This window comes from Cottoperca gobio, chromosome 19 (assembly GCF_900634415.1).
Source record: "Cottoperca gobio chromosome 19, fCotGob3.1, whole genome shotgun sequence".
NCBI lineage: Eukaryota > Metazoa > Chordata > Actinopteri > Perciformes > Bovichtidae > Cottoperca > Cottoperca gobio.
Genome location: NC_041373.1, coordinates 6,656,702 through 6,672,119, shown reverse-complemented (window position 1 = coordinate 6,672,119; position 15,418 = coordinate 6,656,702). Strand labels below are relative to the sequence as shown.

Sequence of the window (15,418 nt, the reverse complement as noted above, 5' to 3'; positions counted from 1 at the left end):
AGGAACTTGTGTTCGTATCACTCCCTGCTGCACCTGTTCTGCGCCTCAACTGAAACCGCCTTGGGGAAAGATTAGGCAAGGGGGGAGGAGATGCGCAGGGTGAGGAAGAGGGACAAAATGTAATGTAAGAATGTGGCCCTTATAACTATAAGAACTTGAGCATAAACAAAGCTTTGAAAAACAGACACAGAACTGCTCTACATCCTGACATCAGCGTGACTTACTGATGTGTGACCGGATTCATGCATTAAGCATGAAATCTTACAGATAGAAAGAGGGATTCATCAGGCTCGCTCACATGACCGGCCGCACAAAATGACCGTATCCGGGGCCGTCAACAGTTCGGGTCTTCCAGCAACTATAGTTGTGCACACAGTTCAATGCCTTGCTTGTTTTGCATTTATTTGCAAATTTATTTATTGATTCTTGTCATCTGCAAATGAATGTTTAATAATCCAGAGTATGAGGTGTCAGAAATAACGTTTCAAAATGACTTGGTGACGGTTAGATGAAAGCACTAAGCCGCTGCAGTCTACAGTATACAGTATATGGTAATTACAGTCAAAACAAAGGGAGGCTGTCCTCACCAAGACGTTTGTTCAAATACAACAACAAAGCATCTGGATGGTTCACATCCAGTTTTTAGAGAGAGAGAGAGATTCTGAATTATATTTATATTTTATATTTGGATCTTTGTTCGCCCGTGAATTTGTTCAAAAACATTTTGATAATAAAATCCCTTTTGTTGTTTTTGGTTTACCACGATCTCTCCCTTTCTTTCCTACAATCCTTCCTCAGGAAACCCTCATATGAATCTTTTTGTAATGGTCATCACAAAAAAAGGTTTTCCTACTGATCGGGGGGGGGGGGGGGGGGGGGGGGTCGGATACAAGATTTTTGTGGAAGGCAAGAACAAAGGACCTTTTTGTTGTAAAAGTTGAAGAACTTGTTTCTCATTTAAGGCCATAGCTGATGCATAGTGACACATTATCTGGTTACACTTACAAATCATACAGATTTACACAGAACAGCCACAAGACAGCAATAACAGTATTTATTTATACTACATAAATCTTTGACTAGATTGTGATTAGATCACTTTTTCTGTCAATTGATTGATAGTTTAGTCTATAAAATGGCAACAAAGTGGTGAAAAATGCGCATCACAAGTTTTATATTCCCAAGGAGACATCTTTGAAAAGTCCAAAAACCATTCATGTAAAAATAGAAAGAAGCAGAAAAGCCTGACATCCAAGAAGCTGGAAGCAGCAAATGTTAATCTAGGGATTCAATTTACAATGATTCCAACCTAACATTACAGCTGCACCTTATTTTGGCAATTCATTGCTGGATCTTTAAAACATCTGCCCATCCAATTTCCTAGAGCCCGAGATGAAATCATATATTATCTTGTTTTGTCCAACCAACTGTCTAAAACTCAAAAATATTCCATTTACTAGAATAACACAAGAGAAAGCAGCACATTCTTACATTTGATAAGTTGGAGCCATCAAATGTTTGCCTTTTTTTAAATTATTGAACTACGACTTAAATAATGAACCACTTATCAAAGTAATTCAGCCAGTCAACTGATCATTGCAGCTTTATATTTATGGCTCATTTATTATCAAAACGTTGTTTATAAAAGCTCAAATGATACATGTATCTACTCATACAAGCACAATCTGCCCCACTTCATATCACACTGATGGACACTTTGATTGGTGTCAGAACATGACGGCAACAACAATAGCTATACATGTTTACAATTAGATTGTGATACAACCACTCAAGATACTACATAGTCACACACACACAAGTCATAAATGGGACAAATGTAAATGGACAACCTTGACAGACACCTTAAGGGTTCACTGCAGGCGCTGCCCGTGACACGTTACCATGATGCGATTACCACAGAGGTCCTGCACACTGCGGCTTCATTTAAAATGTTTCATTACCATCTTTTAATCAGATTTCCCATCGTGCTCTGAAATTAGAAATGGGTGCGTTACTCAATCCCAATAGACCTCAGGAAAGTCTCTGCAAAGGTTCAGAGCGCTGAAGCAGATAGGTAACTGCTAGAGCCAGGAGCAGATAGTGGATTTCATTCACAAAAACAACCTTTGATAAGGATCTATGTAAACAACCTGCTGACTTGATTCCAGCTGTACAGCTAGGAGAGTAGAGCACTTTGTCTACAGAACTACAAAAATATTCTCGCTGTCACCGCAGTGTCAGGAAACAGGAGCTCCCGGTGAAACTTATGAACTTAGAACAATGTGTCCAGTCTGGTTTGCTACAAGAAGTCATTCATTGTTAGTCTGAAACGGGATAGCACTTGATACAATCATATCTGTTTCACACCATGATATCCAGTTGGATGTCTGACAGGAGCTGTTGCCGTGGCCAGCAATACAGAGAGGGTGATGTTGTAAATAGACAAGTTACATTCCTGTTCCATATTCCTGTTCGCTAAGCTGTGATCACAGGTTACCAAGCCGAAGGCAGAGGGCACAGACCTTGTTTTTCTTCCCTGGACAATTTCTTCTTGCAAACATTTCAGCTGTCATCACACCAAACACTGTAATTGATATGTCAATCTCGCCTTTGACGTGTTCTTTCTTGTGACAGACAGAATGTCACAAGAATCTCACAGCACGAGAGATACACTTTAAAGGAAGAAAGTCCTGTAAACGAACAACTTGTTGTGTGTACTGAGACCCGGGTATGAATGTCTGATTTCTGGCTTGTTTGAAGGTTGAACAAATCAATCTTTTAAACTGGCTTCAAAGGTTCCCAAGTGGAGATTTTGTGCCGGACGGATACATAGACGTAGCTGATGTTATCAAGCGAGAACAGATATAACTGGTGTAAGTGTATCATGTTGTCAGATAAGAATTCTCAGCACAGACATGCCAATGATATGTTTGTGGTAGTTCGAAGTAGTGTTGCTTTTACGTAGTTTGTCCATCTGAGAGCGCTGACAAGTTGATTTTTCAGCTACTGTATAAAATGTGCTGCTCCCAATAACAAAATATATCCAAATAAAATATTATATTTATAAGGATCGCTTGAATGCGTTTGTTTATGTTATCAGCTGTTTTATCTGATCCTTTTAGCGCTCAAATATGCAAAGCTGTCCCAAATCTTTTGGGCTCCGGAGCTTTGCTAGTACTAAACAGCAATGTTGGGACGCAGGTGGGGTGAGGGCGTGGAGCTGAGCGTGACTCAGGAAGGACTCTGCCAGACAGTGGGACGGCATAGCACTGCAACACGAGCTTTTCAGTATATTAGAGGCATTAATTTTTAAGGATTCTGTTATTCTACAGAACTGTTTGTGTTGTTGTTTAATAAGAAAGATTTTCCAAAAGGTTTGTTGTGTTTTACAGACAATCTAAACAACTCCTGGAGGCCAAACACCTCTTTGGATACATCATAAAGACTTTGGCTTTACCTTTGCAGCACCAATCAACTCCAGTTAAAGTACATTCCATTGTACTTTCAATTTTAAGGTCACGATTCAGTTTTTATTCTTTACAGCACTGACAGCTACGCCATTGTTCTAGTCTGGAGTCAGGATTCGTAAAGGTTTTATGCCGTGGCAACTGTCATTTCCATTTTCTAATTCTTCTTTAAAAAGATAGCCTACGTGGGTTATAGAACCGCCATATTAAACTGGTCTAATTAAAATCATTTATTTAAATTGTAATAACAATAACTTATGTCACCAATCAATAGAGAACAAACTGTTCGCTGCTACACAAAAACAACAAAAGACCTTAAAAGTCAGAAGAGAATTTTACAACTACAACTCGAGTTTCCTCACCTGCAAAAAGCCCCAGTAGGAAGAATCGCTGATCTTGCTTTTGAATTTCGAGGATCATTTGGATACATTTTTCATTCAGAATCGAAATCATGAAACTCTAACAAGTACTAGTATTACCACGAACACTTTTAACTCACTGACGACGAAGGTTTGCACTTTTCCACTTGAGCCTACTTTCCGACTACAAACAGAGAGCCTGTGTTTATTAGACACCAACACATAAGAATGAATGAAATTACAGAGTAAACAGAAAGCAGAAAAAGAGGAACATTCTCAGCTGAGCTGAGAGGAGGCAAAAACCACTTCCTTTCAGTGAATGAGGGAGCTGTCCAAGAAACCACACGGTTTCATAAAATACCACCCACTCTATCGCTACGATGCTGCAACCTAACATTACAGCTGCACCTTGTTTATGCTGCACAACAATCAAACCATAAGGCAGAAAGTAGAGTGCAATTTCCCTTTCATAAGAAAAAGCCCAACGCGATACAGTGTCACGCCTCCACCGCTGCTGTGACCCAGCCAAGCCTCCGGGCTACGACGCAGGTAAAGCCACCAATCACAGTGTTTACACAACCACAAATAAGCAGCAACTTGATACTAGCCAGAGTCGTTAATCAGTCATTGTTTCCTCAGTTCCTGGAAATGTAACTTAGCAGCATGCTTGGTAATTGTCTTTTCTAAATTAATCCCTGACTTCTTTTCAGAGTAAAAACGATATTTTGTCTAGACATCCAAGAGCCTCAAGGCAAGTTATGACGTTAGCTTATTGATTACCAAGAAAAAAAATGCTTATTCAAATGCCACTAACAGAAAAAATAGACGGCATTAATATAGCGACAGCTTGCGTGCACATCCGTCTGACTGTAATGGCTTCATTTTAAATGTCAATGTGCCTCTCTTCTGCACAGCATTAACGGGTCATAAAGCTTACTTCTTCCGGTTATTGCCAGGCCGGCAGGGCTTGAATGGCCATCTGAGAAATTCAATTCACTCAAATTGAAATTGAGGTTTAGTACGGGAGAGGTCCAAAAGCGTGCGCTGGGATTACCCAACCAGGTGGCGAGTCAAACTGTCGGAGAATAAAAGTAATTCAACCGCTGGCTCCGAGCCCACTCACAGTTTGCCAGCCCTGCTTTACGGATCCCCACTACTCCCTCTATGGAGATAAATGTCAGCGGTGTTCCCAGATTATCTGTGTATGAATTCAAATGTATTTAGACTGTGTGTGTTTGTATTTGCCTGTGTGCATGGGTGATGTTTGTACATATTTGTCCATTTGATGAATTTGTGTGCATGTTTGTATTCACGTCCGTGAATGTGTGCCCAGGTGGGGTGTGTGTGTTGTACTTGTCTGTGTTTGCGAGTGTGTTTGTGTGTGTGTGTGCCAGAGCGGGAAAGTGTTTCCCCTGATGGGGCATGACAGATGGGCAGGGAGTGTCTCAGCTTATTCTCCGTGCCACCTGAGAAGCACAAGGGCAGGATGTGTGTGCCAGTGCAGTGTCCATGCTCACCTCTCATCAATCTGACAGAAGCCACTTTGTTTTTGATTCATGTACTAGCCCCTTAAAAAGGGTAGGCTAATTGCTGTGCACACCACAACAGAAAAGTGAGTCTACTATGACTGGAGTGAGGTTCTGTTTTGGATCTTGTTGTTTTATGCACAGAACACTCATTTCCATGCAGCGCTTATCATGACTTTTCACTATCAGCTAATTAATGTTAATGCTGTGAGGGTGCAAATATAGTTCTGTGAAGATGCATACAAATATCACAGAGAATGTGTTATGGATAGTTCACTAACATGTGGTGTGGACCTGAGCCTCAAACAAGTTGTTGTTTAGGAACAGAAGAAAATCTTTCCAAAAACATTTACGTGACCAAGAAACAGCCATGCCAATGTCTGAGAACAACACCACTGCATATCTGCATGTGTGCAGCCCGGAGAAACATGTTCAACCCTTAAGTCACTTGTACCCTAACCCTAACCCTAACCCAACGAGAGCAAAGCCACACGCTCCACTCTCCAATATCTAACATTACAAGTGTCAAACAACAGACTACGGTTAAACAATCTCGCTGATTGTAGCATATCATGTTTTTGTTATCGGGTTCTCCCAGGTAACCTTTATTCATATCATATCAATAATTTAAGCTCATCAACTTCTGACCCTTTTAGCATTTGGAGTAATTGGCTCATAAAAAGGTATGCAAATGTCAGTAGGCTGCACCTGTGTCAATGCATCAGATATATATTCAATTAAGATTTCAAATGCTGTTCATCTCACTTGCAGGTTGTTAGGCTGCCACTAAAAACTGCTTCTACCTACTCAGCTTGCAAAACGTTATTACAGATCTCAATTCAATCTTTACATTTGAGTTTTTTCAAACTAATTCTATCAATTCCACATTCAGATCAATAAACTGCTACTGAACCCCCCCCCCCCACTCTAACAATAACTTCTTCATCCTGCCACTGCACAGTCAAGTCAACATGAGCACTGCTGTGAAGCAAAGGCGTGAGCTGTCACTGAGGCACAGCATGTTAACACTGCAAGCCTCTGGACAGCGCCGCTGACAAAAGGGAAAAAGTGCAAGTTCAACGCAAAATAACGCTCTTCAGGAAGAGCAGCTCGGGGGCTGTGCACTGTGAGATGCCACCCTGGCCGACCGCCAGCAGAAGCTGGTCCCCAAAAACATCGCCTAATTCCAGTGTGTCCATTTACTGCCTTGTCAGCCCCGAGTGATTTTTCAAAGGAGGAGATGTTTATCCCTGCAGCAAAAAGGTGACGGAGGGTTCAGCGAACGCAACATACAGATTGTTATTTTAGAGAATATTCAAAGTGTGATGTGTTTGATAATCCATTTGCAAAGCGTATGAGACAATGCAAAGTTTTTTGACATGCAATTTGATTTGTAAATAAAGGCTGATACCACACAGAAAAACCTGCAAACCTGTAGTGTATATATGACAGCCTGATGCTGCTCAGGTGGCAGAGAGAGAAAGCTATGTTAATACATCTCTTCTGGAAAGATGAGGAAAAGCTTTCAGAATAGAAAGCTGCAGCCTTTTAATATTTGGATTGGATCACCCAGACGTCTTGACAGGCAAAAAGCACAGGAAGCTGATAAACGTGTGAGTGAGCTGAACATATGTGCAGTACAGCTCAGATGTACTATACATACAGGATCTGATATCTGCACCTGTGGTAATGAGACACTTTTTTCCAGAATGGAAAATAAAACCAACCCCACCTCCCCTCCAGCCTTTTGGCTTTGCGACACGAACGAGGTATCAACGTAACATGCACTCACAGATCCTATTGATGTAGGTTCACAGTTAATGAAGTATGTGCCCGGGACAGGAATATTGAGTGACAAACATGTCAACCCTAAGAGGTGTGCACAAATCTGTGGAAACATTTCTTACCTTGGTGGTCAGTTGTCTTCACTTCAGTGTTGTTTATTTACATGTCATCCCAGCTTTCATCCAAACGTAGCTCTCAGGGAACTCTGTAATCAGATCAGACAATCTGTGATTCCTTCATATTTTTGCCAACAAAAGAAAAACATCCACCAGGCTAAACACTCCGGAGAGTGAAAAGGCTTACAAAAAGATCCTGCGAGACGGGAGCTAGCCAAATCCTACAGATAGCCACAGCTCTGCACAAGGAAATCCACATGGCCACTGATGCATGCACGTACTGCCAAGTCAGGGATGACATGGGAGGAGTCTCAGAGTTCAACAGAGGAAAATCCCCGAAGGAGGTGCGAGGTTTTCTTGTCTATGCAAACCGATGGTAGATTTTCATGTGACCAGCTTACCACTAAAAGGCTTAGTAGTCTAATCCTTTAGCCAAATGAAGTGTCTAACTTAAGGCTTAGGCTGGCCAGAGGAACCAAAGGGAGTTTATAGTGAAAAGGCCAGGAGTGCACAATATCTGTTCAGGAATGCATTGATGAAAAGATTTCTGTGGTATATGGTACCGTTATTAATCATCTCTGGCTACTTTAGTCTTCAGACGACAAGGACTATTAGTACAAATCTGTGGTAGTACTTCAATAAAATAAAATGGCTTCAGGCGATAATAACCACCAGAGAGGTTGAGCACTTACACTTCAACAACAAGATGTCATAATCCTGGCAGCCAATGTGAATAATAAGCATCAGTCACACCTCAACACACAGCATCAAGGTTAAGAGGAGAAAGGCACTTGTGAATGTGTGGATGTTCATAACTGTGGTGACTGTCAAGTAGACTGTTGCTGAGAAAGAGAGTGCATTATTGACATACCTGTGCAGAAACCTTAACTTAATAACTCTGGCCTGGCCTCGATTTATGACTATTGAAGTGAATAATATTCCATTGTGCATCACAATCATTTTGTACTAGACAGGATCAAATCTGCCTCTTTGTATTGGTTTAAATTAAAGCTACTGGCAGAGGCTAATTGAATAATGCTTTACATCTGTTTTCACACACAAACATTTGCACAGTCAGATAAACACAGACACAGACATGCTGTTAACAACATGAAGACATATGTATCAATTAACAGAATTCAGAAAAAAGATTAGCCCTGCAACACTGTTGATGTCTTTTGTTCTAAAAATGTCAGATCAAATCCTTCTGCATGAAATTAGGAAAATAAACAGATACAGCTTTCAAAAAACGATCGTTCAAAAATAATTCCCCGTGTGTTGGCGTGTGTGACTCGCTACTCTCTTGCTGGCTCACTTTGTTGCCCCATCAAAAACCTGCTTCATGTCACCCACACTTAAATAAGTAGTAAAATACTGTGTAAGACGTTGCCTGAAGTTTTCAAAAAGCACCATTGTAAAATACAACAAGTTGATGGCACAGCAAACATCGACACACACATGAGAAGGCGATGTGTTAACTGACGGTGAAGTAACCGATGCAAGGAGTTAACACAAGGCCAGTTATGCTAACATTAGCAGCTAATGCTACTTCCAACTGGCCTCGAACTCCTTCTGGTGACTGAAGCCGTGTGTCCATACAGCGCTACTGAAAATACCACATTTAGCAAGATGTTACCGACTTAGGGATGGAGGTAAACATTACAGTCGGCAGCATTATTGTGAAAAATGTATCCTTGTTATGGAGTTTAGCTAAAAAGCTATCCAGTCACTGCCCGTGCTAAGAATGCTTTTGAGGTAAGATATATCATTTTCAGTTTTAAAGTCAGTATTTGAAGTAGAAATTAGGAAGTAACACATACATTTGGCTCAATTTGATTATAATAAATGTATAATTCATATCATATCACATCGTACCATTACAAAAGTATCTGCTCCTGGACTGTTTACCTAGATATGTACGGGATCGTAAACCCCTACTGTATACATGTAGTTAATAACATGTCAAGTTAGAGCAAGCTAAAAATAAATATTTAAAAAGGTAAGAAAAGTATTTCATTAACTTCCCGTCATTCAAGAAGTCTATTTGTTTCAGCTCTGATGAAGACACCATTGATACACTCACAATAACATAACGTAATAATAGTCTGTGTCTTTGGCACACTAGGAACATGTTCCCAGGTTGAATCATTATCTGATGACATTGAAAAGCTGCAAGTATTGTGGCTTTAGTCTCAGCAAGAGTAACCGCTTAACCGTGATCTTTTTCAAAATATATGTTGCCTCAGATTTTCGAAGGCAGTGAATGCATCTGATTCTCCAGCTAATCCATATGCTAAGCCAGCTCTCAGCCCGGCGGGGAGGGATAAATATGCACCGGCACAGGCGGGACAGATAAGAGGGCCAGCTGCTTGGAGTCAGGGTTAAACCTGACAGCACTCAAGCTCATCTACAGAATATACTCTGTGTTTATGTTAACCAGAGAGTTACAGGTTAGTACTGAAGTAGGAAACTTACAGTAACAATTCAGTCCTGTTCAGAAGCCAACTGTACAGCAGCATCTGAAATGCCTCTTACTCAGCAACAAGGCTGAGTGTTACAACCTTAATAATTGACCACTGAACGTCACTGAGACAAGACGTGCTGACAGGAAGAGAACTGATGGATACTCAATGCCTACACATTAGCTTTAGTGACACACACAGCCATAAAGATGAAATAATATTTGTTGTTCCTTGATTTAAACCATGAACTATAAGGGGGGGAAAGTGAATCCCTTTCATCACATGCATGTAATGGAATACTGTATTAGCACTATTAACGATCAACTATAGTGACTATTAACACAATATTTTACACGCTAAGGCCGTTACCTAAAAGGTACACACGTGTTCTCTTTTGTGGCAGGAAAAAGACATTGTTAGCAATGTGTTTGCTGACTGACAGTAGAAATGTGCTAGCTTAGCTGCATTAAGGCTACACACAACCCATAATACAGAACTCTTTTTCAAAGAATAGCAAATAGCACATTTTGCAAAATAAAGTCATGTCTGTGTGTTAAGTACATAGCTAGAATTAGAACATAGTTAGCCTAGCTTAGCATAAAGATGGTACTTTCCATCTGCAGTAGTAGTAGTAGAAAGACAGAAACACAAATGTACGGACTCAACCAATGAGATACGTACATTGTTTTAAAGCTTTACAGGTATTGTTATGCATTTTGTTCAACTTTGGACAGAGGCAGGAAAATTGCTTTCCCTTATGCAAAGCTAGGCTAACCATAGCCTGACTCCAGACCCTGTTTAAGACACAGAAAAGAGAAAATGATTAATTATTTAAATGTTCACTCCTAGAAAGAAAGCAAATTATCATTCTTGAAAAATGTTGAACTATTGTTTTAAGGGGAGGTTTGTATTATGGGTTAGGCCAGTAAATTTCAACCATCTGCCGGCAGATAAATCATTAATAATCTGTATTTCCAAAGGAGTGGAACGAGTTAAAAGCGTCTACGGACCTTAACTGCAGAAAGAAATTGACAGGAGACAGAATCATTTGTCCTGCGGCCAACAACTAACAATGTTATGTTACGAGATGTCGAGCCCTAAAGGACAGTCTTTAAAACCCAGCAGTCACAGAAAACCTTTCCATCCACTTTTTAAGACAGAACAGACGAAGAAACGCAGAATGAAGGAATGCCTATTACTGGCTGCACTCAAAACAATCTTAAACAAGCTGCACAAAAGGTGAGATGTATGGTCTATTGGACAACCATGTTTCGTTTTTACAGGAGAAAAGAGTTGAAGGACATGCACAGCTCAATCCACATGCCGATTTCATTAAAGGTTGACGATGAATTCTTCACCTTATTTTATAAGGCCTAAATAACAAAGATAGTCTCATATTCAGGCCATACGGTATTTATATAAGCCTCATGTACTCTGCAATCAACCTCATTAATTAAGAGACAGCATATTTTCTGTAAATACCTGCTCATTTAATCAAGCCAAGAATAAGAACACTTTACTTTCTATCTTCTCATGCAAAGTTGTTTAATACTTAAAGAAGTATTGTCCCTCTCTGTCCCTCTGTGTGTCTCTCTCTCTCTCTCTGAGTTTGACAGAGTCTGTCTAACTACCGGTAATCATTTTGCCAGTCCTGCTTTTTAGGCAGATTGTGAAGCTTAGTCTTGACCTGGGGGGGGGAACCTTTTTCCTATCAAGGGCCATTTTAGTTTTTACAACATCCTTCGAGGGCCGTACTAATTATTCAACTCATAACCTCTGCAAAATCTTTAAGACGCAGCCCATTCTTTCCGTTTTATCAGAAATCAGAATCCTTTATTAGTCCCACAACAGGGAAACGTATCTTGTCACAGCAAAAGAACATATGAAGTAAAAAGGCAGTACACTACCGGTAATTAAATAGAATAAAAAATAATATAAGCACCAAGTGGTTGATAGAAAATAAAGTGAATATTGTAAATGGCAGTGATAATTGCACAGCAGTGGTGGAACAGTCTGTTCTTGGTGTGGTGGTCTACCTCTCTATCTCTCCATGTTTGTATGTTACGCTCTGGAGAGAGCTGCTTGTTGGGCCAAACTCCGCTGAAGAGCGTTAACTTTATCCAAACACTCGTCCTTTCAGCTCGTGCAGTTTGACATGTTTCGTGCTGTAATGACGCTCGAGATTATTTTTCATCACCGCAGACGCGTCCGCACAAACTAGACACACTGGCCTTTTACTTCCACAAAGAAATCATCGTTCGTCCATTTGTGCAACATTCTGCATCCACCTTTCTCTTGTTTACACTCGCCATGCTACGCTCACTGATGTCAATTACAGTCTCATTTAATATTGAAGTTTTCTTTACATGACCATAAAAGAAACCTCTCTTGTAGGATGACAGCATCTACCAAATCTAGATTGTTAATCTTTTTAGACAAATCTGACAGTTAGGACAGAGCTGTTTGTCAAAAGCTTCATATTATAAACAACATCAAGGTTTTCCATTTTACAATGAAACAGGACCATTTATTAACAATGCTTTTCATGGTGTTTTTAGTTAGTTTGGTTGTCTTTAGTTTGGTTATACTTTTAAAATGTTTTCTTATTTAGAGCTGCAGCAATTAGTCAATCCATCCATCGAGGTAATTTATCAGCAACTATGATTTATTATTTTTATCCCTTTTTTAAAGCAAAAAGGCCCATATAAAAAATCTGCCTTTCCAATGTGTGGATTATAATAGATTTCACTTTTTTCTAACATTTGACAGACAAAATAATGTTGGGATTCTCACAGTATTGAGATTGAGCAATTAATTGGACTCAATTTCCCATGATCCTTCCCTCACTTCCTGCAACCCGATGTCACCTTTTTGCATGTAGGTGTGAAAACTCAGCTGATGAAACCAAAACACAGCCATGTGTTCTTGTTCTTTCTGCTCTTTCTGCCGATGCTGCGCAGCCCTCTGATCACTGAACTCTTTCTTTATGGCAGAGAACGCGAGCGCCTGTCCAAAGTAAACAAGTTTAGTAGCAGCGGCTCTGCACAGCCGGCTAGCTTTTACAATAGGAGCAGCTGAGAGCTAAGTAGTCTTTCCATTGATGAACTGAACCTCCCCTGGGCACAGTATATTATTTAGTATACATTTATTATTTACTTTACACAGCTAAGTAAGCACAGAACTGCTTTACGGTTGTAAATGTATATGCTGATTTGTTTTTTATTCACTGAACTGTATTGTGTAATCTGTTGTACTGAGCTAATGGGTAACCTCAGGTTGTTTTGCCAGATGATGTTTTAGTATTGTACGCACAGACAGAGTTGCATGCACACTAACCAACCCGGCACCTTTATCATACACGTTAAGATCTCACAATAATTGTGAATTATAACTTTTAACATAGCGACACAAGATAAGGACTCAAAGCTCCCGCTTCATCAGCCCTTTGTCCTCGTCACACATTTGTGCACACGTACGCAGAGCACGTGGAGACCGTGCACAGTCTCTTTGGCGTGCCCCGACAGGCGAAGACACCCACACACACACTCTCTCTCTCTTCAACACACATACACTCTCACCTTTGTGTACATGTTCCCTTTTGATTGCTTAGTATTAGATATGGTATGTTTTGACATTTATCATCGTCTTAAAAAATGCTTTTTGGAATATATATGCTGGTTTGTTTAATGTTGTACAAGAGTGAGTATTGCCAACATCCACTATCAAAGAATACCAAAATCTTTCAATCTTTACTAGCTATTAATATGGTCATTTTGTATAGTTATTTATTTATTTATTAATCAGATTTCCTAATTCATTACCTAGTATATTTTCTGAGACTACATTAACTGGCTGGTTAGAGTTGGTGTTTTTTAATATGTAAAAAACACCAACTCTAATATGTAATAATATATTATTACTAATATAATTGTTCATTATATTAAATATAATAATTAATAAAAATAATTTTTTTAATAATAATTCATTCCTTCTGATAGCCTCTTTGGAGCTAATGCACCTACTTCATTTTAGTGCCAGTTATTATCAACCCCTATTCATGAATTTATTAATATTAATAGTTGTATTAATATGAATAATCATTTGTTAATAACCAGACTTGTTAATACCAGAACCCCAGCATAATGGCGTGAGGCTTAGCAGTGTTCCAACTAAAATAAATGAATTGAGAAAAGGATGGTCCCTATTCTCTTTACAACAAAAGTATGAACTTCCAGGTTTCTTTCACTTTCTCCCCTCTTAATATTGTTCTTGCTGTGAGGGGCGGTGGACTAAGAGAAAATGAAAAATGTTGCAAGCTCACTGACACCCACCAAACCACCCACTGAATCTGAATCTGAATCTACCATGACACATTAACATGACTCATGTCAGATGTGCGACCTACGAGACTCTGCATTTCCATTTCAGGCGTTCAGGCTGACGCTCCAGTACTGACTGCCTTATAGAGAATAAACTTTATTTGCTTTGTTTTGACTTTGTTACAGATGTATTCCTTTAATGCTCATTCCAGGTCTAATCCAATTTATTGTTCCTCTACGGTTGTGTGTATAGAATAAGTCATTTCCACACAGGATTAATCCAGTGTGCTTTACTTTTTGAGCAACCTGCTGGTTTGCATAGTTTAAAAGCTTAGCTGTTACATGTGGACTCAGACGCACACACACACTCTCTCACATACACACTCTCTCTCTCTCACTCTCACACACACACACACACACACACACACACACACACACACACACACAGTGCTGTAACTGAGCCAATGTGGAGATTGATCGGCTGGGCCGTGTCCAAATTAAAGCCTGTCCTCTGCGGACATGCCAAGCATAATAACTCTCTCCTCTCTTTGCACTTTTTCTTGGCCAGGCAAAGTGGGGAGAGAGGAAAAAAACAAATGCATGAGTGAAAGAGAAAGAAAGAAACTAGAAGAAGAAGAAGAAGAAGAAGAAGAAGAAAAAGAGGTGCAATTGGATAATGTCTTGACACCCATCGCAGAAAAAAGGACTGCCTGGCTCTCAGATGTCTGACCCATTTTCTGCTCTCGCTCTCTCCCTCTCCTCCTTTCTCTGTAATTTCCTTCCTTCCTCTAATCTACAGTAAAGAAGCTCTCCGACTCAGATTCATTGGAGCTGCAGCGAGATGTGCATTTCTATGAAACGCAGTGCCTGTAACACAATACACAAAGACCCACACACCCGTCCTGATCTACAGTTTGGAAGTGCAATAACTGGAACGAGAAAGGAGACCATGCTATGCCTCAACGACAACGATTTTAGTGTGGGGCTTTTATGGAAACGTGTGTTTGTGTGTGTGTGTATCCTATGTGAGGCAGGCGCATAAACTGTATGGGTTCAACAGTATGCATAATGAGAGGCCAGTGCTGCAACAGACAGATCAATAATCAATACACTGCTGCTCATTTCTAATAATAAAATCAGCTGTTAGATGTAAAGAACAAAAATATATGCTCATTGCATTTCTGAAGATTTAAATTGAGACACATTAGGCCAAAATGGTGGGGATTAGTGCATATACAGTAAGTGTTTTCACATTATGTAGTAATCTATGGCTTTCTGTATCCTTGTAAGTCATTTTTAAACGCTTTGAGCATCACACACTACATTTCGTTCACCTCCATTGTCTTAGGTTTGTGTCAGAAATCTCAAAAACCTCAAATGTAAA

The 15,418-nt window shown here is 39.9% G+C and overlaps 1 protein-coding gene across 1 annotated transcript in view; it reads right to left on the bottom strand.

Annotated features, from left to right (window-relative positions):
• LOC115025079 (thyroid hormone receptor alpha-like) overlaps positions 1–15,418 on the bottom strand; it is a 139,333-nt gene that overhangs the window by 108,933 nt on the left and 14,982 nt on the right. Inside the window, 1 exon segment of the mRNA XM_029457130.1 lies at positions 7,260–7,342. The gene's annotated coding sequence lies outside the window, so the exon portion shown is untranslated.